Source organism: Anser anser, assembly GCF_964211835.1.
Source record: "Anser anser genome assembly, chromosome: 2".
NCBI classification, from domain to species: domain Eukaryota; kingdom Metazoa; phylum Chordata; class Aves; order Anseriformes; family Anatidae; genus Anser; species Anser anser.
This window is the reverse complement of record NC_139721.1, coordinates 39347260-39373816: the sequence shown is the minus strand read 5'-3', so window position 1 is coordinate 39373816 and position 26557 is coordinate 39347260. Positions and strand designations below refer to the sequence as shown.

General features: G+C 36.3%; 1 long non-coding RNA gene across 3 annotated transcripts; it reads left to right on the top strand.

Annotated features, from left to right (window-relative positions):
- Window positions 1-1912: 1912 nt before the first annotated feature.
- Window positions 1913-18471, top strand: LOC310895635. 3 transcript variants are annotated; one of them, XR_014580821.1, is made up of 6 exons: window positions 1913-2056; window positions 7906-8237; window positions 8673-8783; window positions 9068-9203; window positions 9322-9595; window positions 18337-18458. It is a non-coding gene; the product is annotated as an uncharacterized lncRNA (long non-coding RNA). The 3 variants fall into 3 exon arrangements; XR_014580822.1 differs by lacking the exon at window positions 1913-2056 and having other exon boundaries at window positions 4226-8237; XR_014580820.1 differs by lacking the exons at window positions 1913-2056; window positions 9322-9595 and having other exon boundaries at window positions 4226-8237; window positions 18337-18471.
- Window positions 18472-26557: the final 8086 nt, after the last annotated feature.

Sequence of the window (26557 nt, the reverse complement as noted above, 5' to 3'; positions counted from 1 at the left end):
GTAAAAATCTCTTGCTGGGACTCTTGAAATTCAGAATTCTACTGATAGTTTATCTCACTAGTCAAAGCTTGAATACAGTTTAAGTAAGTCATTCACCACACAGGTATGGTACTTTTTCTCCTTCCCCACATGGACCAATTTTGGGTGCCAACAATATGTTGTCTTAATTTACTTGGGCTTTTGCTGAGTAGGTGGCAACACTGGTATTTTCTGACTTCTGCCATATATTTATGAATACAGAACGTCTACTGAAAGTCTGTTATAAGGTGGGGGACCCAGCTGCCTCAGGCCTATGGCTCAGAGCCCAAACAAACACAATCACACAAGCCTAAAAACATCACTCATAACTTATTGTCAATATTGTCAATCCCATTTCTCAAGGAGAGCTAAAAGTCAGGAACACAGAAGCTTTAAAAGTGTCATCAAAAAATATCCTTCTGTTTTAGCTAACTGAAGAATTACATCGAACGAGAAAAAAGAAACCTGAAAAATGAACCAACATTAATCTTTCTTTCTCCTCTAAATCTCTGTGTGTCTTTCTTGATTCTACAGTTTCCTTTTTGCTTGGTTGGTCTTGAAATTTCAGATTCACTGAACTCAAAAAGCATGTTTATTTTTTTCTGTTTTTCTCTCCTCTCACTGCCTGTCTCTGAGCACAATATTCTCTTTCTCAATATGGGAGAAGCTGAGTATTGGACCCCCTCATTATTGACCAGTGGGGGAGTCAGTGCTACCCACGGAGGATGCTGCCATACTCCACTGCAACAGTAGGGAAGGACTGGGTGGCAGGAATCCTTTGAAATGTGATTTTCTACCAGGGATCACAATCCCAACAGCAAAATAATGACACCAATGCACTAGGTCCAGCAGTTTGGCAAACCCTATGGCACAGTTACATGTGGTGTTATAGAGCAAGAGAGTGTAGAGCTGTAAATGAATGATGGATGTGTACACTACAGGGGAAAATGTGAGGACTCACTCTTTACATAAAAGACATGTATAAGTATTTTAAACATTGTGTCTTATAAATCTGCATTAGTTAGTAGACACCAGTGCACTCCTCCTGATAGGTGCCCACTTTCCACAGGTCAGTTCCCTGAAAATAGGCTTTGAGAATTTGGTCTCACCTACCACACAATCATCCCACATTCACATTCAAACAGAAATCTTCAAGACTAAATGACCTAAATGTCACTGAACTAGCAGAACAGAGGCACAAGAGTGGAAATAGGTGGACTCCGTGTAACCATTATAGAAGATTTAATAGGATTTATGTATATAGCAGGATTTAAGCAAGTCAAGAAGTAAATGTTGTTATTTCCCTCCTTCTGCATCCAGGGTAATTGTTTCATCAAGAAGTCTACTTCGTTATGACCAGCTTCTGGCTGTCCATAAACCATTGCAGTCTATTCATGTTCCTGTTACACCACTTCCATTAACCTTTTAAGGAAATGATATTGTGGAGACTAGAAATGAAACATAACAAGCCAAATTTTGTCCGACACTTTTTAATTGTTTATACAACTGGTTAACCCCAGTTCCTGTTAGAGGTTATACTATTCTGGTTCCATTACTCACCCCCACACCACTAGAGAAAAAAAGTCAGACCATATGAAAAAACGGAGCAAATATTTTGGTACCGCAATGCATGTAAAAGTCCACCAAGAAAAAAGATAAATAAAAATAAATAAAAAGTAATAAAATTAATCAAATTATGGACATATGGAAATTTCCAAGAAAACATGCCCCAGTTACCTAAACACTACACATACTTTTAGGCATATGATTAATCTTTGTGACCTTGCTGAGTTATGAATGAATTTAAATTTAGGAGCAAATTTATGTTCATTTCTGAATCTTAGTGTTTTTCTTGTCTCAGATGCTATTCACCAACCATAACTCTCCTTAGGAAAAAAGTAACCATTGTGAAGTACTGAAGAAGAGTCTTGTCTAGTCCTTGACGAGAAAGAGGATGGTTCAAAGAAGGCAAAAAGGAGGAAATTCTAGTCTGAGTCAGAGATCAGGAGGACACTGTGAAAAAGGAGTTCTCACCATGGTAACTTTCAGAAAATTGCTCTAAAAGAAATGCATGCAGGTTTCCTTCAAACTAAAGAGACACTTACCATGTCTCTCTTGCTTAAATTAAGTGAGAATCTGAGATATGCACAGCATAAATGAGGGAAGCATATGGCCCTTGCTTGGTAATTTAAAGGGTAATTTGGTTAAGAAATTGAGAGTAGTTCAGAGCAGAATACTATTATGTAATATCAATGCAAAGCAGAATCTTCCCCAGATAATCAGGTCCCTTTATTTTTTTTTTTATTTATTTTTTTCCTGGTGCATTTTTATACTTCATTCATTTTCCTTATTTCTCACACTTCTTAGTCACAGTTTTAGAGTTTTTTCAACATTTCAACATAGGAAATAATTTCTATTTAAAAAAAAAAAAAAAACACATATTAGCCTATACAAAAGAAAGATGTGGTGGTTTTTTTGTTTGTTTGTTTGTTTTTCTGTTCAGTTTCAATCCAGAGATAATTTAAGCAAGGAAGAAATTGTGTTATTCTGAAAAAAAAAATAAAAAATAAAAAATCTGTTACTAATTTGTATACTTCCACAAGGGAATAGATTCAAAAATTTTCACATTATAGGATTTTTGTCCATGAAAAACTAGAGACAGAGCAAGTAAGAGTACACTGGAAGATCTTTAAAACACTTCTCCAAAATAGGTAGAGCAAGGCCTTTTCTACAGTAAAGGAAAAATTGTGCATATTACTTCTATTTTGGGCTTGTCTTCTCTAACATTTTAACCAAACATGTATATCTTTGACCTCCCAATGAAAATTTAGTTAAAACTGGTATGTATGCATGTGTTTTATGATGAGCAATGATTTAACTTGATAACAATTGACTTATTCCAGACGTAATCACAGGGCTTCCAGAAAGACAATTGACTTCTTATTTGTGTCAGTGTAATTTTTATTTTATTTTTATTATATATTCACTACCAGAGTAAAAAAAAGGGAAATTAATGACTACTGGTGTTATATACTAGTGATATAGATCTAGTTTATCAAAATCTCTAAGTATCTGCATAACTGCAGAAACATAATTTGTTCCAAGTGAATCATCTATTTAAATGTAGAATTCATCCAGAAACCTTGTATCATCTAACTGGTTTTTGTTCTTTGTTGGATAATCCATAGTTTAGGAAATTTTACATACTTGAATACCTCTCTTTCAGTCAGATAATACAAAAATGCAAGCATGCTTAAATTTAGTATCACTTACTGAATATGAATCAAAAACATACAGATTTATACAAATAATTTTGACCTAAGACAGGTCTATTTTGCTCTCTGCAGAGGAAGGTGAAGCTCTAGGTCTGTTCTCTCTGCAGAGAAAGCTGAACTCATGCATCACAGATGTGACTGAGTACTTCTAGGAAATCAGTGGGTTTCATTCAGTGTTATTTTGCCATCATGTCAGAATCAATCCTAAAAGATTTTTGAGTTACATGTATACATGTGCATGCATACGTGCATATGAACATGCAGTGAAGCAAACATATACAATAGAAACCCTATATGATGTTCCTAAGGGATTTTCCTCTAAGGAAATAGGAAGGATATTGGTGAGAGCATGGCAATTTATTTGACATATACAGGTAAAAGGCAAGTTCCCTTTCACTCTTTAAAGACAAAAAAAGCAGACAATTTTATTATTTGAGAATTAAAATTATCTATGGTTTTCTTCATTGGAAAAATGTAAACTAGTTAAGAGTTAAAAGGTATGGACTGCAACCTTTGAAACTTTCTCCAGAGCTGCACAACTACTGATGGGTTGACATGAAAAGCCATTTCTCTTATAATGAGATACCAAGCAGATCTGTCTTCTTTTAAAACCTGGCATTTAAAAATACATTTACTTCTATTATGTACTGGCCTAACCTGCACAGGCTATTGCTTGTGACATATTACCAGAGCAGATGTTTTAGACAACCTGCTGGCATAACTGCAAAGAATGAACAATGTTTTTTTTTTCCTTTTTTTTTCTTTTTTTTTTTTTAATTTTGACAAAGTATTGTAAAAGTTCCTTTTCCAGTGTTTTAAAACAGATTTATCCAAGAATTTACTCTATGTAAATTGCTTATTCTTTTTCCCCTACTGTGCAACTGAGTATGATAATATGAAATATAGGGAAAAAATGGACACTCTGATGCCTTTTTTCCACAGGACATCTGCTCACCTTACCCAGATCTTTTGCAGCCAATTTGTCTCAGACCATATGGATGAGATCAAATTGAAGAGAACTTGTGGGGAGGGGAGAATGTGGAGGAAAAAGCAGGGTCTAGGAAGGAAGAATGAAGGTTAAGAAAGAGACAAGTTTGAGAATACACATATTATTTTTAGTTACCAAATGACAAATTACTTTGTTCAGAGTAGCTATTGCAGTCTTTCTACTGTCATGACCTTTTCTATAGCTTAACAACAGGATCTCAAACTGAATCTGTTTAATATTTAACTAAAATGTTTAAAATATAAATACAGAGCATTATGTTACAGAATATATTTGTACATTTTTTACCAAGAGATGGTATAGCTTTGTATTCATGAAGAAATGACCTTCAAGACTTGGAAGAAAGTCTTCTCTGTTTTATACCATCTTATTCCATTTTATTAGTTTTTTCAGGCTGTATGGAAATACGAAGTTCATCTCATCATCGCTAACAAATGTGTGATCAATCAGGGAGATGCAAAATCATCTAATGTTTATATTAGGTAGCTGGCACAAGCAATCACCCCTAATGACTTAGTAATGCCACTGTAAGCTGTGCATATGCTCAAGAATTTTCATTTGTGTTTGAGATATTTATATTTTTCATGGTTGTGGACCCAATTCTTTGGGTGGTTATGCATATCTTTGAACTGAAATGCCTTTGACTTCCACGGCGTAATTACAAACTTAAAATTAAGCATGTCCATTACTGTTTGTAAAACCAGAACATGTCTTTGTTTAAGCTGGATAATAGATGTAACTGTATAAAAGGTGAAAAAAATCAAGCAATACTTTCACAGAAAAGGAAGGAATTACCAGGCAGGATTAATGAGTAGATCAATATGGAGGTCTTAGACTCACACTGAAGTCAGGATTAGTTGCTGTTAGGGCATTAAATATGTTGGATGATTTGACACTATTTTTCAGGTAATTACATAGTACAAAGATATGTTACATCATGTTGCATTTGCTTTTTGTTAAAACTGAACCAACAGTTACCAGCACTCTGCGGCTGCACAGCCCTATGTTAAGTTACTTTCATATCTTTGTCTATGTGATGCTTGAAATAAAGATCTTTTTTATGATTTTGGAATAAAGAAAATCTAAAGTTTTCCAAGCAGAAATTACCTACCTTTGTTCCAATAACATATTCTTGCTGCTGTTGATGTCAGCTATTATATGGACTGGACAACTGGACAGTATAATATGGAAAGACTGGCCTATATAACTGCCAAATACTCTGTAATTAATGACTTCCACTGGATGTTTTCCCATTAGCAAGTATGATGGTGGTCTGGTCTACCAAACAAGATGAGTAGAGTGGACTTAGTAATTACATCATTTGCTAAGCTGATTTTCTGTTTTGTGCTACTTTATGAACAAAAGCATCAAAATGCACAAAGCAATTTTTCAGACTTCTCACCTTTGTATATATTTTAACTCTCTTTCAGCCATTTTTCACCAATTTGGCATTGCACTTATTAAAATCAGCAAAAATTGATAGCAGAGGGAAATTCCTCCAATGCAGGTCTGCTCCCTTAAAAGAACGATCAAAGGCTGGAGTCTTTTACCAAAGAAGAAACTCTGTTTCATCTTTTGTATTCAGAATCCAAGTCTCCTTTGGCCAATATTGTCCTTTTATTGTGAAGTCAGGGTTATGACAGCATCTTTATTCAGGCTGACTCAGGCAAAGCTTCTAGAGGTTTCAGCAGCAGCACTAACTCAGTCTCTTGCTGCCTGCTCTTGTCCCCCTGCTTCTCATCTTCCATCCCTGCACTGCCCCCTCTGTTAGGGGACTATAGGCCATGTGGTCAGCCAATCAAGATACTGAAACAGGTGAAAAATATGCTGTTATTTTTAACACATATAATTTCTCTGATCTCTTTTTTTACACAGCCCCACAAATAGTGTTGTGATACAACTGAAAAGGCATGTGGGGGGGCGGGGCAGAAATGAGCAGCTGAAAGTGGGGAGAGGACTGGGATCACCAGTCTGGTGCTCATGTTGACAGAAATGACCCTGGTAAAAGGTTTTCTTCTCTGTCTCTCTTTGCCTCTGCACCCTTGTTTTCATACTCAAACCACTGATCAGAAAAAGTCCCTCTTCACAGAGCACATGAATTCCCAAATAACATTGCATTTGCCTTTGTTCTTCAGTTAAGAAAGAAAAACAAACAAACAAACAAACAAAACGTAATTGTTTAACTATCCAGTAGAGCTATCTGAAAATGGCTGTGAAGAAATCTTCTAAATTCAACTTATATGAAAGTTGTTCAAGAGAATCAAACATTTAAAATTATCTCAGGGCTGTCTGTCATATGTTGTTAGGCTTAATATTTTGTAAAGATGCAATAGTGGAAAAAAGACAGTTTTCTTATCTAGGCTCCATAAATGTTAATGATATATATACTGCAAACATAGGTTTAGATGACTATATACTCAATACGTCCATCAGAGTGTGATATAAAAACTGTGCTTTTTCTTTTACCTAGAAGCTTCCTTAAAGAAACACAGGATGTTATACACAATGTACATGATCAAACAAACAGATATGGCATACAGTCCCAGCACTGGGATGCATGCTAGTAAAACAAACAGGCAGGAAGGTATCACAACAGTCTAGCAATAGAGGAAACTTTAGGCTAAACAGCGTTTGGGGCAGCTATACAAAAAGAGGTGTTTATAACAGCTGTGCTCAGACTGGAAAAGTTTTGTTTATCATGTGATAAATTCACAGAGTGTGTAGAAGTGAAACGTGCTACTCTTTATGGCAGCTTTGACTCCCCATTCATTTATTCACACTAACTATTAAAGAAGAACTGAGGGAATAATATAGCACGTTAGTTAATTACTTGGGGTTGTTTCTCCTTTCTTCCACAAAGAGTAATTTCTGAGATTTGCAAATATACTAATGAAGTGTTGTAGTCACATTCTTAGGAAGAGTATGGTAGGAGATGCAATATACTTCTATAGTACAAATAGATTAAGTGAGAGAAAAACAAAACACCTCCAGGCATTCTATGCAAAGTAAATACAGGATTGATGTGTGTTCAACAGGTCTTTTGAACAGAGAAATTATTTCACTGCATAACTCGGTCCAATGGTAAGAAACAGAAACTCCCTTTTTCACACCAAACACCCATTTTATAGCCCAAAAATACCCTAATGAAAACAGTTGAGTTATATTTTAATTTCCTTAGATCTTCAGCCCTAAATAACTGTACATTTTAAAAATACAAGGAAGATAGGGAGAAAAACTTACTGAGGGCTCATTGGGAGCTCTCTGATTTACTTCAAGTGTCTTAAAACAAGCAAACACTTAACATTTTAAAAGTGTGAACTTCAGCTCCCCCACACCTCTAATCCTTCATGGACAACATGTTTTTGGAGAACATAACCTTCCACTTTCTTCTTTCATCCTAGATATATCCATTTTGCCTCCTAAAAAACATCCCCCTGCTGCAGTCCTCTTTTATTTAGTTATTTTTCATTTAAAATTCCAGTTGTTTAATGTTATATATATATATATGTATATATATATTTTATAATGGGTTTAAACTTGTTAAACCAAAATGTCCCATCCAGTTACAACCAATGGCTCATTAGTTATGTTTTTTCTCCTGTTAAGGTGAACATTCTGATGTGATTCCTGGAATAGGTAAGAATGGTTCTAACATAGTAATTGAGAAGGTAGTTCTGTTAAGCATTCACCTCATCAACCAACACGTGGACAGCATTTAACTGATCTGAATAAAGTTGTTTTGGAAAGTATCTGCCCATTTTGTGCAGGAAGGAAATGCAGCTCAATGAGGTGTTCGGAAATAACCTTTGACTGCCAAAAAAACAGCTGCTGCTGTTGGATACCAAGAAAGCACAAGCAGAATGACAAGAACTGATGGTGAAAGAGAATGGACTGAAATATTCTGAAATTCATTATAAATTGTACCTGAATACAAAAAGGTAATCTGGGGGATGGGGAGGAGAGGTGGTCAAACATTAATTTCTTAATATTATGCGGAGTTTTAGAATAGCATTTTGCCATAAACGTAACTTATTTCATCTTCATACTATTTTACCAAATGGTTCAAACCATAAATGGACATCTGAAAACAGTAACCAAATTTTCTGGCTGTAAGACTGGCAGCTAGCATTCACCAAATCCATCCCAGATTCTTTCACTTTTGGTTGTTAGTGTTGGAATACTTTTTCATTAACTTATTTTTCATAACAGCAGAAACTATAGCTGTTGTTAGAAGAAGCTAGAAGTTAGCTAGCTAGCTAGCTAGATAGATAGATACTTAGATAAATACATAGAAAGACAGACAGACAGACAGATAGAGTCATTTGTTAAGCATATAAACACTCTGTCTTCTCTTGGTTCCTTCCTACCTACAGCCAGAGACTGGTTATTAATAGAGCATGGAAGAAAGCTGCTGGATGTTTGAAACACCTCCATCAGATATGAAGAAGTAAACTGACTTTAAAGCTGGACTTCTACTGTCCCAGGTGAGTAGCCAGAGGTGGTGTCTGTCTTGAATAGTATGGAGGACTTAAATGACCCTGCGGGGGGCCCAAATTCAGGCTACTAGAGAAGATTTCTCTTTAAGACTTCAACTCTCTTCTCTACACTTGTCCCCAAGTACAGTGACTATCAGGATTCCTGGGCTGTTTTGGGTCTTCCATTGCTTTTTTTTTTTTTTTTTTTGGTAATAAAAACAATTATTATTTATTTTGGGTGGAATATGTCAAAACTGAAATAACACAATAAAGTTTTCTCTTGTCTTCTGCAGTTAGGTTGCTGCCAAAAATTAGGTGACACAGGCACTGCACTGTCTCCTTCCTACCTAGGTTTTGCATCATGAAACACAGAAGCATTTAAGCTTCAGAATGGTGCTTGAAGAGCATACTTCACAGGGCCACAAGCATGTAAGTACGACTTAATTTTAGCCCACATGCATGCATATCTTTCCTCCCTTGTGAGAAGTTTTTCATTAAAAGGAAAGATTAGGTTCTTATTATTTATACATTGTTTTCCATTGCTTAGGGAGATTCTGCTGTAATCTGCCTCACATCCTGAAGGATTTTAAAATAACTTTCTATCCATTAGATAACTGGCTTACTGCAAGAAATCGAGAATGAAAGAAATCATTTGTACGGGAGACCTTCTGCTGATTTTTCTGCTTTTTAAATGTGGACAACAATCTTTCACGGCTTTGTCATTTAAAAGCTTTTGAAGATTTTTGGCTAGAAAACAAAACAAAAGCAAGAACAGAAACAAAACAACAACAAAAAAGAAGTGTTGTACAGTATGTTTTAAGGTAATGGAGCATTCCGAGGAAGATTTTCTGAATAGACTCCCCACAGAGGCAACAGAAAGGATGGAGAGAATCTGTCCATCTTCCCAAGTACAGTTGGTTTTACATGATGGTTTGATGATAAGTTCAAGAAGGATGTTTTGACCAATTACTTGGTACTAGTTCTCCATGTGACTATAAAGACTCAGTTTTATTGCAAAGGAAAATAACAGAGCCCAGAGCAAAGCATCTATTTATTTATTTAATTTCAAAAAAACACATCAGACACAAGGTTACCACTTTGTTCACATTCAGTACTACTTTACTCCTGCAAACCAATGGGATTATGTGTATAGTGAGATAACAGCCAAAAGATTGCAAAATAGAAAACTACCTCTTTCTGAAAGAGGTATTTCTGCCACCATCCTATATTACTGTACCTCCCTTATTGTCCAAAGTGGAACTGAATGTTGAGAACGTCCTACATGGGGGAGATGTTGTACCGGAGATAGCTCGTGCCTTTGTGTAACTGTCTAGATTCCACATTAACACAGCTTCTGCCTGGACATGTTAAGAGTTTGGATCCTCAACAATCACTTGCATGAACACACATTCGATTTTCTCAACCAACTCACTACACTTTAACTATATTAAGACCATAACTGCATTAAAACTACTTGCAGAATCTGACTACAGTCTTCTATCTACATAATATGGTTGCATACATAAGGTTATTCTATATAATATTAATCAAAATTTTCATGCCACAGATAGAAGGAGAAAGACACAAGTACAAGGACTCATGAATGCTGGGTTCGAGTTTATAACATATAGATCACAATTTTTTGTTATTTTAGTTGTTCTAAAAGAAAAGAAAAAGAGATATATTGAGTATAAAATCATTTGGGAATTTTTCCAACAGAATATTTCTATCTGAAAATGCAGATTTAATGGGGTTACAGTACATGTCATTTCAATGATAATTTGATCAAATACTCAGATACTCTCATTTAAATTCAGAATAAACGTAATGTTGAAAACCAACAAAACCCATAGGCGTTCAGTTTTAGGAACCCATTCTCCATAAAACATCATCTGAGTTGCACTTTTACAAAGGGTGAATCAAAGCAACATCTTAGCACGTGTGCTTTGAAGACCTCAGCACCTCTTACACAAGGACAATAATCAACAAAACAGATAAAGGCAAAGTTGGAGTCATAGTCTGAAGTCTTCACTCATCCTATGCAATATGCATGTATTCTAATCCTAGTTATGGAGAGAGTTCTGTTCTGTGGTCAGTTTCTTGTTAGTTATTTTATTTGTTTTTCTGGATAAAATTGTTAGACAAACATTTCCAGAACATTTAATAGTTTGGAGTTAAGTCAGTTGCTTAGGATATGAACGACTAAAGGTCAAGCCTTTGGCTTGAACAAAGAAAAGCAATGTGACATCAGTAATGTTGTCTGGTTGTTCAAATCTTTTATCTTCCAGAATGACTTTTGAAAACCTTTCTCTTCTGCTCAGCAGGGAAAAATATTGAAATTTTGTAGTAAACTTTTTTCCCTTGCTCATCTCTCTTGCTTACTCTTAATTTTTACCAGGGGGAAAAAAAATGCAAAAAGCTTAATATCTTTATGTAGGGAAACAGCAGACTTCTGCAGGTTTATTTTTTGGCTTGATAACTGCAAGTACAATGCATGATACTGTGTGTGTGTATCTGTAGAACTGAAGGATGTTGGAACTGAAAAGATTATTTTAATGAACAGTTTCTCACATTTTCAGTTCTTTACAAAACAACCAAAGAAACACCACAGATAAGAGAGACCGGACTGAATAAAGCTTCCATTGTGTTCAGTAACAGAAAGTAGAGAGAAAGAATAGTCACAGGAGAAAGTCATGTCAAAAAATATAACAGTCACAATAGGTAAAACAGTGAATTGTATTGATAAGAAAAAGTGAAATATTATATTCCTTGTAGTAAGCAGCAAGTAAGACAAAATCTTGTGCATATTAAGACTTTATAGGAATAGAGCTTTACAACATTTGGAGACTAGTTCTATCATTTGGTTGGTGGGCAATGAAGCTGCATGAAGTTTAACAAGAGCAAGGGCCAGATTCTGCACCTGGGATAGGGCAACCCTGGCTATATATACAGAATAGGGGACGAGAGGTTGGAGGGCAACCACCCAGAAAGGGATCTGGGGGTTCTGGTCAATGGCAAGTTGAATATGAGTCAACAATGCACCCTGATAGCCAAAAAGGCCAACCATTTCCTGGGGTGCATCAAGCACAGCATTGCTAGCTGGTTGAGGGAAGGGATTGTCCTGCTCTGCTCTGCAGTGGTGTGGCCTCGCTTCAAGTACCATGTGCAGTTTGGGGCACCACAACATAAAAAGGACATAAAAGAAGAGTGTCCAAAAGAGGGCTGAGAAGATGGTGAAAGGTCTAGAAGGCAAGATGTGTGAAGAGCAGCTGAGGTCATTTGGTTTGTTCAGCCCAGAGCAGAGCAGACTGAGGAGAGGCCTCATGTTGGCCTACATCTTCCTCACACGGGGAGCAGAGGGGCAAGTGGCGAGCTCTGCTCTCTGGGGACAGTGACAGGACCCAAGATAACAGCATGGAGTTTCATCAGGGCAGGTTCAGGCTGGATGTTAGAAAAAGGTTCTTCGCCGAAAGTGTGTTGGGAACTGGAACAGGCTTCCCAGGGAAGTGGTCACAGTACTGTAGTTCAAGAAGTGTTTGGGCAATGCTCTCAGACATATAGTTTAATTTTTAGGCAGTCCTGTGTGGAAACAGGATTTGTACTCAATGATCCTTGTAAGCCTCTTCCAAATCAGGATATTCTATCATTCTGATTCATTTAAAAGTTTAATTAATTTCTGAAATCCAGAAAATCACAGAATCACAGCATGGTTGAGGTTGGAAGGAACCTTCAGAGATTATCCAGTCCAACCCCCCTGCTCAAGCAGGGTCACCTAAAGCATGTTACATAGGATCACATCCAGATGGGTTTTGAATATCTCCATAGAAGGATACTCCACAACCTCTCTGAGCAGCTTGTTCCAGTGCTCTCTCACTCAAACCATAAAAAAGCTCTTCCTTGTATGGCCTTGGTGAAACCTCCTGTGGTTCAATTTATATCCATTAGCCTTTGTCCTATCACTGGCCACCACTGAGAAGAGTTTGTCCCCATCCTCTTTACATTGTCCCCTCAGGTATTTGTAAAGGTTGATAAGATCAATCTCTTCTTCTCTAGGCTAAACTGTCCCAGCTCGCTTAGTCTTTCCTCAAAAGACGGATGCTCCAATCCCTTAATCATCTTTGTGGCTCTACACTGGACCCACTCTAGAAGTTCCCCACCCTCTTGTACTGGGGAGCCCAGAAGTGCACAGGTGTGGCCTCCACCAGAGCTGAGTAGAGGAGAAATACAAGAAATACAAGAAACTGCCAATAGACCATCTAGTCATTATGTCACACTGCAGAGTTATGGTCAATTTCTGACTGTGAGTGCTGCAAAATTACCTGTGACATCCACAGAGAAGAATTTTTAAAATATTTTTCCAGACAGAAATTCTTTCGACCTTTTAAATGGAAATTGGTTAATATCTCAAAGCATGAAACTTTGCGTCCTGTCCAAAACATTATATTTTCCATAAATTAAGGGTAGATATTCCCATTACTCAGGCAAAATGTCAATTCTTTTTCTAAAGCTCTGAAACTCTTGAGTGCACTGATATTTCATGACAGCCAGTTCCACAGGTTAATTACAAACTGTGTAAAAGTATATTGCTTTTCTATTTCATCAAACATCTTCATTCGTGTATTGTTAGAGGGTAAACAGGAGTCCCTTTTTGACCTTCTCTGCAACTTTTGTTGTTTTACCTGAATCAAATATATTCCTTCTGAAGTCTCTCTCTCTCTCTCTCTCTCTCTCTTTTAATTTAAGCAGCTCCAGTCTTCAGCCAGTTTCTTCAGCCATGTAGGCTGCACCTTGTACTATGCAATCTTCAGCTTGTCATCTGTAATCATTTTCATCACCTGTCTTTGAATGTTTCTTATTTTCTCTGGTAAGATAATGCAATGAAGAAAATACTGTTAGCATTAAACTTGACAAAGATTTTGACACGGTCTTTAAGAACAAAGTTTAGACACTGTGGTAAGAAAGCAGACACAATTTGCTATTGGCATTATAACATCTTCTAGGACTTTCTTCCAAACCTATGTTCCATAGGCCTCTATTCCTTTTCATGTTGAATAAAGTTTCATTAAGCTTCACTGTCCTTTTTGAGGATATGTCGTTATTTTAGAACCTCAGGTTGGTTTGCCTTAGAAAAGCAAACAATCCCTTCCACTAAACATAATTGTGCATTTCTCAGCATTAACACTGAGCTAATGCCTGCTGTCCCAAGACTAGCAATGTTTTCCAAAGTCTTCTGTGTTGATTTGCAGACCCCATTTCTTTTTTTTTCTTTTTTTTTTCTTTTTTTTTTTTTTTCTTTTTTCTATCTTCCTTTTCCCTGTTTCCTTAGAAATGCATTTTAAATGACTCAGATGGAATACTTAGAGCATTTTTGGAACTCCTAAATTTTTGTTTTAGCCAAAGCAGAAGTTTTGCCTAAGTACCTAAAGGAGGCTTCCTTATAAACCTGATTAAAGTCCATATGTCTATGCTTTACTATATAAATAAAAATAATTAATTAAGACTATAATTTGATAATAAAATAATCACTATGGGCAATTTTAACTGAAAGTGCATGATGTTTATTTGCAAATAACACATGGATTTATACTCAGGATATAATACATGTAGTTGTTTTATAATTCTGTTTGGATAAGCATTTCAGAAAATCCCATGGCCACCAAATTTTTAGTTGTTACTTACAGGTAAAAATGTGGGCACCCCACCTATCACTGGTGGACAATTAGGATTACTTTTTATTTAGAAAGGTTTGGTCACCTTGAAAGAACTAAAAATCTGCAGAATAACCAAATAAATTATCTGTTGTTTTTATTTTATAGATGGAAATGAGGCAGAGATTTTATAGCAAAGATTTCCTAGAGTGACAAAAAAACTTGTCACTGTATCTGGGTGCTAAATCTCCCTGATGTGGACTTTTTTTTTAAAGAATGGGGCTTAAAACTTGCACTCAAAGCCTTAGCCATCCAATATTCACTACTTACTGGAAATTTTGAGTGATTGTTCTGCAAATCTGTCACAATATTTCTGATTTTGTTGTCATGAGCTACAAGATATTGCACACTGTCACAGTGACATTCAGCTATTTTTTCAAAGGACTTTATGGTTGTCAGTGGCCATTCAGGGAGGGAGGTTCCTACTCAATAAGAAAACAGTGGGAGTTACATGACCAGACTGATGTTTTCTTCCTCTTCCCAGCCCCTCCAGCTCTTCTTTTTTCCCTCCTCTTCTCTTTTCTGTTCCTTATCATTACCTACTAAAATAATATAAGTAGATCATTGAAGCTCACATAGCAACAGCCATGCATTATCTATGTATCTATGTACTTAAAAAGCAGGGTTGTCACATGGGTGCCTTAAATGTCTGCTTTCACTTCATATATATTGAATATGTGTGCAATAATACAAGATTATTTTAAATACATGTGTATAAAATACATTTTACTATGAAAGACAATAAGCAAAACTTTACTGAGTGAACAGTTCTCAATTTTGTCACAACTATTTTGTACAGTACTGCTAAGTTGCCAACTGTACATTAAAGTGGAGACTGTAGAAAACTGTCAGATATTACTTAAAATATCCTCTGGAATCAAAAAATGGTGCCTGAAAATACAAGGCAAGATGTTGCTCTCAAGGTATATTGTCACATGATAACAATGGTCCCATTACGAGGTAACTCCTACATCAATGAAATAAATTCCACATATTCATATCTCCAGAAAATAAGTTGCACACATAACTGAGCTATTGAGTCCCCTCTCTGTCCTGTAAACAATACATGCAGTCATTTAAACATAAACTAGAATCCACATTTCAACAGATATTGTAGTTAGGAAATTATTTGGTAAAACTCCATCTGAATTCATTTTATATGTCAGAATGTATTCTGAGAAAAAGAGGTTTCCAGAGTCATTGATGATACAAGAAATAGATACCCAGGATCATGTGAACACATAGGTAGATAATGATAGTACAAGGAAGAATGGTTTTAAACTAAAAGAGGATAGGTTTAAATTACATTTTAGAAAGAAATTCTTTACTATGAGATACTGAAACAGGTTGCCCATAGCAGTTGTAGATGCCCCATCCCTGGAGGTGTTCAAGGCCAGGTTGGCTGAGGCCCTAGGCAACCTGGCCTGGTGGCCTTCCCTACCCATGGAAGGGAGGGTGGAACTAGATGATTTTTAAGGTCCCTTCCAACCCATTTTATGCTTCCAAGCCATTTTATGCTTCTATGTTTCTGTGATTCTAAGACAATTGGTTATGGATTGCTGGTAGCTGAATTATAATTTCAGAATTTGAAAGTGACTATAACACTAAAGTTATATTGGTCTGATCATATGAATTATTTGCACAGTTAACTTCCTAACCTAGATTTTCAAATGGTTACAAAAATCTCATATTTTTAAATTTTAAAGAATTCCATGGATTTAACAAAAAATGAGAAGTTAGAAACAGATATTGAATGTCTATATTTAATTTAAAACAAAATCACAGGTAAATTATGCATTTTAAACTTATATTAGACTAACTTATGAATAATAGTACCATAAAACTTCTGCAACTGCAATGCAAGTAGTGTTAGCATGTTTAGCGTTCAATGCTCTGTAATTCAACTATTGTTAGATAAACATGCATACCAGAACAACAACAAAAAAATCATTTTTTCCCAAAAAGCATTCTCCTCATTGTCTGAAGTGTCTAATACTTCATAACATCACAGTTCATATATGTCGCATGGTTAGAACCTTGTTTTACCATTGACTTACCGAAGGTACCCGTGTCTCAATTTATCCATGAATAAGACACAATAATTCTCAATAATGAATTCCTTGTATATCTTTATTACAATTTTTCTCAATTGCTTTGAGTTTTTTAGATTAAAGTTGACAGATGATAAATACTAGTGTGTACTTTACTGGGCTATTTGAAAACAGACAAAATATTTTCAGGGCTCTGTTAAAGGCATTGTGCTTTGAAGCTAAGATGAGGGAAAGGAGAATAAGCTGAACAGAACAGAGGAGAATAAATTATAAAATTCATGGTGTTCAGAACTTATCACTGTCTGCAACATCACTCATAAGTAGTGAAACTGGGTTCCAACTCTGAGCTTTTGAATAGAAACAAAAATTTTACTTTGGGTCTGGGTGGGTTGCTGGTATGCCATTATTATTCTTTCTCAAAATTTTCTAAATGAAAGTAAAGCCAGCACTGAGCCACAGTTTGGGGAAACCCTGGTCAGTAGTTTCAGACGTCACCTTTCTGTCCAGCAAAGGACCAATATATTGTCTCTGGTTAACAGCTGTGGACAGAATGATGGTTTGGTGTTCATTCATCAGAAAAATAGGTACTAGATGCAAATTTCAAGCAACCATCCTCCTAAGGAAGATAAAATTCTGAAGCTGGAAGATATCTGGCATCAAAGAGCAATTAATAACTCCTGAATATGACTCCTGAATATGATTAAGAGATTGGTTAATGCTTACGTAATGGTCATGTGATAATATATTATAAAATAAATTAATTACTTAATGTTTAAGAAAGCATTCTCTCATTCAGACAAAATGATGAACTCAGACTAAAGTATTCACTTAAATATATATATACATCCTCCAAATCAACAAAGATGGCTACAACCTGTAAATGACATTGATTTTTCAGTGACAAATCTACTAGACAGATATCCAAGTAAAAAATGAAATAAAATAAAAATGAAAACGTATATCAGAGAATTTTGTACTTTTGTAGGATGTTTTCTTATTAGCAGCTTTTTGTAGCTGCTAATGTATAGGTACAGATGTACCACACATCTGGGTTAGGTCTGGTGTCTATTTGATACCAGACCTAATCCAGAGACTTTCTACATGTGGAGTTCAACAATCTCCTTGTTTCTCCCAACCTTTGAGTGGAGAAGCTCATGATGGGGAGAAGTAATCTCACTCCTGTGCTCCATCTTGGTCTGATGTGACCAAGGAAGGCCTACGCTGAGTCCTTCAGAGGTATCCAAGAAGCCCTTAGAAGATCAGGATCCTCTACCCAACCTTTTCTGCACTGTTCTCCTGTTAGTGGCTGTAACCAATGATATTCTGAAGTTTTGTTTTGTTTTGTTTTGGTTTGGTTTGGTTTGGTTTTTTTCCTGACAATTTCACCTTTTGGACAGTAATGGTAACTAACTGTGTCATTAAGAAAATTATCATTATTGGAAAAAGAATGTCAAGAAGCACAGTTATGGTACTGGTAAAATCTAGAAACTGCAGTGTGAAGCCACTTCACAGGACATTATTTTAAAGCCAAGTTAATCAGGTTCTTTGCCTGAAGAACCGAGATAACAGATGACATTTTGAGCCATGCATTTCTCAGTCTCCTTTACAGTATTCTTCTTATCTCCTCCCCAGCTTGAAGCACCTGTTCTCTTTCTGTATCCTTCTGCTGCAGCAGAGCCCAGAAGCTTCAAACTAAAATTTTTTTCTTTGCAAAATGTGTGTCAAAAAGAAAATCTTCCTTGAGGATTATGAACCTCTTATGACTATGGCAATTTTAATTGTGAACTTCTCATTAATCCTTAGGCTGATGAAAGCATCTGAAGGAAAGCATCTTCAGAAATAAAACTCACCTGATCCTTGAGAGTCATTGCAACAGAGGCATACCATGTGCAATAGTGGAGGACAATGCAAAAGCAGATATGCAAATGTTCACAGTTTCCTTGAAGGCGGTTAAGATGCATATCTGTAAAGCCAAGAAGTGACTGTGAGGCTGAGTCATCAGTGCCAGCTCCTGAACAGGAAGTGTGCCAAGACACAATTCAGCAGAAATATGTTGTACCATATTCATATGAAAGCAAATCAGGCATAAAGCTTGTTGCTTTTAAGGGTAATGACGACTCTTTTGTACCTAGAAAAGATATGCTGCTCAGGAGCATTCTCTAAGCTATTAAAGTTGGAGTGAAAAGAAAAGAGTTAAAACAGACTTCATGATTTTGGACTGATCCTTTTCTTAAAGCTGCAAAACAGAAAAACTTAATTAATGCACATGATTAATACAGTTAATATGGTATGTAAGTTGGAGGAAAACTACAGTGTGTTAAAACAAGAAGGTAAACAGTGCCTGCTATTCCTGAAAAACCGTCATTCACTGAATCTTTGTGGAGCAGATTCAGCAGAAAGCAGTACTAAAGCTGTTGCTTGTGCTGGCATAGTGATGACTGTTTACAATTTGCTTTGTAGCACTCCAAAAAGCCAAGACACCCAGCAGCGTCAAGATGGAAATTCCCTTCAAGGACTCTCTGGTACAGGATGGACAGATTGTGACAATAGTGACCAATCCTTCACAGCTTGTTATCCAGGCATCAACACAAATTTACAAAAGCATTTAGAAAAATCTAAATTTAAAAATGACAAAGATATGGCTTTTTTTTTCTTTTTTTCTTTTTTTTCCCCAAACACAATCTTTTTGCTTTTTATATTTTTAAATACATGGTCCATATGTTCCTCCATGTGAAGGTGACATTGCCATGATAAATATCATCACTTAAGGTCTGGGACTTGTGTCCAAAGAGAACAGAGCGACTTGCTTATTCAAACTCTGATCAAAGTCTACTATTGCTAATGTTGCTCAGCTGAGGGAGTTGGAATAAGTGCTAAAAACAGGTAAAAAGCTCATACTTTGCTATGAACAGGCAACTTCTGATTCCAGTAGCCATGGTCATCTGATAGTAAATATTCAAAATAGATATGGTTACAGTTTTGTATTAAAAGCTCTTTTAATATACATGAGTTTACTAGAGAGACAGCAGGAAGGGCAGCAATATGGTATACCTCTTCATGAGCACTGTCAGGCATGGCACACACACACCAGTTTCTTCAGGGCAGATACTGGTGTAGCTCTCTCCATCCCTTCCTGTCCCATATGTCTTACAACTGGGTCCACTATGGGCCTTTCGTCATTTGTGACACTTTGTCATGAGTTCATTATTAACATTCAATTACAAATTGAGGCAGAGGTAGGTAACACACACCTAAAATACTGGACTCCTCCAAGAATATTTTAGGAATTCATAAAAACAGCTCTGCAAAAAATAGCGTTCAGTTCACACTCAGTTATTTTCAAAGCTTTTCTTAGAGAGAGGAACCTTTTTCCCACCTCCATGCTGCTCACCTTTGCCAGCCTTTATACAGACTAAAATCTATACCATACATTTAAAATATTTGATTTAACTTCTCTGAAGAACATGTAAACTTTGTTTAAAATAATAATAAAGTTTTAAAACTTTCATATTTTGCTTCCATATGCAGTTTTCGTTCTTGCTTTATGAGGTAAAAATAGAGAAATAAATATATCTCCATTCCACTCTTCTTTGGACCTTCTGCATTTCGAGGATATAAGACTAATTTTAATGGAAAGGAGTATTGCTGTACTATTTCTTACTGGTCTTTTACTAGCATGTGGCTCATTGTTTTGTACCTTTGACACATATCTGATGTTGTCTAGATTTCTGAATGGTGACACAGAATAAAATATGTTTAAAATTTAATTTTGTATGTATAAATACCTTTGTTTCTGTCTTTCTTACATTACCTTTGATGCAACAGATCTTTTTTTATTTACAACTTCGTAGTATTTATGACATAGATACTGCTTCTTTTTACTTTGTAGAAATGCTTTATTTGAAGAAAAACTGTGTTTCTTCTCCTGGAAATGGCATTTCTGATTAACTGAGTGACAACAGTAAGGTCCTTTTTTTTTTTTTACTGAGCATTTTTCTCTGCAGACTTTTCATTGAACATGAATAGCAATAGCCTGGCCAAAAAAGAAGAGTCCACTGGTAGGTGGTTTTCCTCCATTAGAGCAAAGGCAACTGCAGTTTCAGTTTGGCTTTCAAAGTTTTCTGCTTAAAGCTCTAGATCCCATTTAAGTACTGTCCCGTACGTGCTCTGTGACAAAAGTAAAGACTCATAGGAAGATTCAGTCTTTCTCTCCACTAGAAATGAAGCTTATATTAGAGTAAGGAAAGGACAACAGTCCTTTACCAGGGCCTACTACCTCCCTCAAGAGCTTCTCTTAATTATCTCAGCCATGACCTAGCTTCCTGCTCTAAAGTTAGAAAACCACATCCTCACTGCAGACCCTTCTTGTTCTGAGCCAAAAAAATATATACAGACAATAGACTGCAGTCAGGACTCATGGTCCTGTTTGTTGTTAAAGTATTGGATACAGTCATAAGACCTTGTTGCTTATTTCTTTGCCAACTTTTATGCATTCTGGTTAATATTCTCCATGACAGGTATCAGCCCCTTATGTGTTTTTCTTAATCTACAGCCAAAACAACTGTTCTGTTTCTGAAGCTGTGACTGGGGAAAAGACACTGCTTTTCACTGCTCTCAGGATTTTCTCTGGCAGTCAAGAGTTTGGGAGATTTCTGGGGATGGAAAGAGCCACACACCAAAATAATATTGATGTTGATATTGATATTTATATTCATATTGCTATAAAAATAATAACAATAACAATAATAATTTTTAAAAGGAAAACAGAGCTGAACAGCTCCTTATTCAGACGGCATCAATTATTCTGTGCAAAATCTCACAGGTGATCTTATAATTAATTACTATTTCATATATACTAGGGAGTTAAGGAGAGCTTAGTATTCAGCTAACTTACATCTCTAACTGCTTTACTCTGAAAAAGTGTTTTTAACATAACTGTGTGCAGTAATGTGTGGTACATTTTAATGAGAATGACACACAACTCATTTATTAAGTTCTTATTAATTCTTTAAAATGTATATATTGAGGCTAGTAAATTCATATTTATTTTAGACGTAAGAGAAACTTAATGACCTAGTTTTAGAAGACAATAAAGACTTTCAGTTCTCAGGTAATAAGAAGGAAACTACGAACACTCAATGCCCATCAGTTTTTCTTGTTCTCTATAAAACAGAGCATGTTTACATACATAAGAAATGCAATAGTTATTGGGTACTTCTACCTGAATGTAGATATAGCCTAGAGCACTAGAGGAAATTACTCTGCTTGGGGATGAGTTAAAGTTTGCTTTGAAGCCAAATCTAAATTTTACCACTGAATCCTCTATGGAACTGGTTAAACAAAATCTCAGTACAAATACCTATTTATTTAGCTAAATTTATCTCCATACAGAAAGAAATACAGCTTATAGTCTTTTCTATTTCTACCTGTTCTGCTGCAGAAGTACAAAAACACACATAAGTCTTAGCAAGTAGTTAATAAATATATATATACATTTCGTAAAATACATCTAAGTTTCCAATGTGTTTTATATTTTACTGTATAAGAATTTTTGTTTACAGTTAAAGATTTCTAAAATATAAGCAATCCATTCAAATCTCACATAACTGAGACTTGTGCAGGTCACACAAATAAGTAACTTCAGATTTTTGTAACTTTGGTTGAAGACCAGGTAGGCTCATTATTCACAACATATGCCTTATCTCTGTGAGTCCTCAATAATCAGAAAAACAACGATGGCAGAAGCCTGGAATCCAACCTATTAATGATGATTGATATTCTTTCAGAGATGAAGGTGCTATTAATCTCAGAGGAGCAAGCATAGGTTACAACCTGCCTATAAGCTATACTTCAGCTACTTCTGTTCTTATGCATAGTGATTTCCAGATTAAGTTATTTAAGTTACAATATCTAACTGTAATCTATTGGATCATAAAATCTTGAGTTTTATTTTGTTTTGCTTTCCAGTGGATTGAGATTATTCTGTTTTAAAGAATAGAGCTCAAAAGGCTGACATCTTTTTCCTTAAACACAAACCTAAAATCCTCTCTCGAGGTTTGTTTAGCTATGATGACAGAAGCCAGCACTTAGGCATGCGATTTTCTGCTTGAGGCAGTGCAAGCCCTTGTCAATGAAATGTTATAAAGAAACCTTCTTACAGTCCAACTCCACTTGTTCACAGGTATTCACAGACTCAAGGCCAACCACACGCCATTTGATCGTGAGTGCATTGCATGCAATTGGGAAAAAATCAAAGAGCTCTCTCAATGAACATTGGGGTTAGAACTTAGAATATTTAAATAGCCATCTGCAACACAGAGCTGTGGCAGTGAGTATATAGGCATATGATGCTATTCCACCATCTCTTCTGGGGGATCACTGATCTGGCCGCATACCTGGCAGCTTCTAACACGTGTCTTCCTGTAAGGCACGGTCACTTTTTAAAACATTACACACTACTTTCTTCCTTTTAAGCAAGTTCACTCAGCCTTTTTTTTTCCTGTTGCTGGAACGTCTAATGCAAACTATAAAGGTAAAGATCCCACAAACTCTTTGGGGAAAATGATGGAAGCATTTCAGGTAATATTTAAAAGACAGAAATATAATAAAAAAGGTTGGGCACTTCTACTCACACTTGACTCATTTCTTGTGCTATGAATGTCGTCATAAAACCAATTGGTGCATTGCTACTTGTGGCAGTGTGATGGCAGTGGCCATCAAGGCCTATTTTACTTCTTAATAATTCATGTGTAATTGACTAGACAGGTCATAATGTGATTCTTCTGTGATTGCTACTTAGAAATACTTCAATCTGTGCATTATAAACTCAATCAACTATTTTGGCTCTTTATTGTCACTAAAGTCAGTTGAGTCAACATGGCTGGTGGTAAAATACATGACCTTTAGCATCGAAAAGATGCCTTCAGAATGTCTTGGAGTATTTTACCATGCACATAAAATAAGTGTTTTAATAAAACAATTAATTTAGTCCTGAACCATTGACCAATCATCAAAGATAGAAAACTCACAGGTCAAAAGGCCCCTGAATGAATTAGTGTTTCCTGTTTCTCTTAAGTGCTGGGCTCCATGAAATTTAATGTGAGTGGAGAATCTATCTGAGTCAGTCTGTTCATGCTCAGTCACTCACAGAATGTCTGTCTAAGGGGCAGTTTTTGTCTTGGCTACCCCTCTCTGTTCTGTCCTTAGCATGTCTGGGCAAGGGCATAAGCAGCCATTCATTCAGAATCAGCTTTGTAAGAATTTCTTGTAGATCTGACAGCATACTGTACTTTGCAAAGCCAAACTTCTTTTGGCTTGACACATCCATTCCTTGCTTGAGGGCAGGAAGTCTTTACAGAGAGTTCTGGACAGGCTAGATTAATGGGCTGAGTCCAATCACTTGACATTCACCAGCCAAGTCATAGAAGGCAAAGGCAGGGACTAGGAGAATGAAGAACTACCCACTGTAGAGGAAGATCAGGTATGAGATCATCCAAGGAACCTGAATGTGCACAAGTCCATAAGGCCTGATGAGATGCATTTGGGGATCCTGAGAGAACTGGCAGATTAAGTTGCTAAGCCACTATCCATCATATTTGAAAAGTTGTGGCAGTCTGGTGAAGTTCCCAGTGACTGGAAAAGGGGAAACATAACCCCCATTTTTTGAAAAAGGAAAAAAGAAAGACCCAGGAAACTACAGACCAGTTGGTTTCACCTCCATGCCCAGCAAGATCATGGAGCAGATCCTCCTGGAAATTATGCTAAGGCACATGGAGAGCCAGGAGGTGATTGGTGACAGCCAACATGGCTTCACAGTGCAAATTGTGACATTTTTGGTGGCCTTCTGCAGTGGGGTTACAACATTAGTTGTTAAAGGAAGAGCAACTTTTTTTTTTTTTTCCTTTGGGTATCCTCTGTTCTGTGAAAGGGAAAGGGAGTAACATGCTTGCAAATACATTCTGTTCCATGTTCCATAACAAACATCTCAAGATTCTTGAGTTTGATGCTGCCTGAGATCCGTGCAGGAGCATCTTCACTCCAGATCACTGCCTGGGTCATAATTTCTAGTTTTCTGAAGGTGATTTCTCCAGCCAAGGCTAGGGACTGAGCCTTGTGGCTCATAACTACCAGTGCTTCTTCCACATTACCTGGAGTCTCCTATCCATATACTCCCAAAGCCTCTATTTGCTGTATTTCCACTTACCCGGTACATATTCCCCATTCAGCTACTCTCTATACAGCAGACAGCTAGAGACTAAAGGTGCAGATCTTTTGAATAGAGGATAAGTCTCTTAGGAAGAAGCTAATAATCAAGAACCTATCAGTTAGAAAACAGATAATAGGTGTTCACTGCAGATGTCCCTAGAATCTACCAGAAACAACTAAAATTCTCACAGGGAAACCTTTATTTGATTGTCATCAGCTAACACAGTTTCATTATGTTTAAGGAAGAATACAGTTCTCAGTTCAAATACAGCAATAGGAAAGAGAGACGTGGAAGCAACATTATCTATATTTTCTCTGTGAAAACAGTGAATTCAGAAGTAATCACTGTATCATGTGTGCTCAGCTAACCTTTTGCTACTCCAGAACAATCACCAGTACGACCAGAAAAACATCACATGATGAAATACATTAGTGAGATTTATAACTAGCTTCTTCAGCAAAGTGCAGCTTGACCTTCTGCTGACCTTGAAATTTTGTGAACAGGAGCAAACAGTCATTAAATAGGGAACAGCTTGCATAATGTTTAAGTAGCAAATATTACCATGAAATATAATTGAAGTATAAGGATTATGAACACAATCACATATTTTTAGTTCTGCCAAAGATAAATGGGAGCATGTTTTTCTAGCTATTCACATAGGAGACAGCAAAGGAAAAGAATAGCAATCTCCCTAACATACTTACCATGAACTAAATATTTTGAAAAGACATCTTTGAACATCAGTTTTCCATAAATGTATGTGTGCAATTACCATTTTTTTTGTGTGGATTTATTTTTGCACATTAATACCTATTTAAGTATATGCTGATCTAGACACATTGTACAGGCAGTATTCACAACCGCATGCAAAGATACAGAAATTTGGACTAGCCAGCAGTCCAAGCTAAAACTCATACAGCCCATGGGCACTAGATAGCAGCACCTCTGAAAATAAGATCTGATGAGCCTGAGGTATTTAAAGGCCTAGCTAGTAAATATTAAATCACAGTGTGATTCTTCAGTAATCTCATATAAAGGCAATGACATTACATCAACATAAAACTGCAGTGATGCAGTAGCTAATTAAGCCCTTTGAATGATTAAGCTGTATTTATAGATCTTCTAACTCAAAGAGATCATACCTGGCAGATCAATGCTGATGTTAAATAAGTCATTAGCCTCTACAAAGATTGCCCACAAGGTCATTGAATTGTGATGGTGGAACATTTTAATGAGCTGAACACTTGACCTATGGGAACAGGACCAACAACAATTCACTCAAATGGGGAAACTCAGCATGTCTGAAAAAAATCACAAATCTCTCTGGACCTTGATTTCTCAATCAATAAAATGGAAACAATTCTGTAATGCAAACAAATCCCTGATGTTTAGTGGTAACACATACAGAATGTGTTACTATGATTATAATTTGTTGTCACATTATTATACCAAGGATTTGGTTTTACATTCTTTCTCACTTTACAATATACTATGGTTAAACAGTATACTACAAAATCGAAAGAATTTTGTTCCTGTTATTGTGAATCTGACCCGGGCCCAAAAGCTGCTGGGGATATGTTTTTGTTATGTAACAGAGCTTCTTAAGAATTTCAGAGTATTCTGTCCCCACATACCTATTCTGTCCTTACGTACACAACATGATGATATTGCTTATTTTCTGTTTTGCATCAGTAGTGGGTGATAACTCAGTGACAAAATAATGTTTGTGGCCTTTATAAAAATATGTGGTCTACTTATTAAAAAAAAAAAAATCCAACTCTCTGAAAAAAGATATTGAAATCATTACCAGTCCAGAAC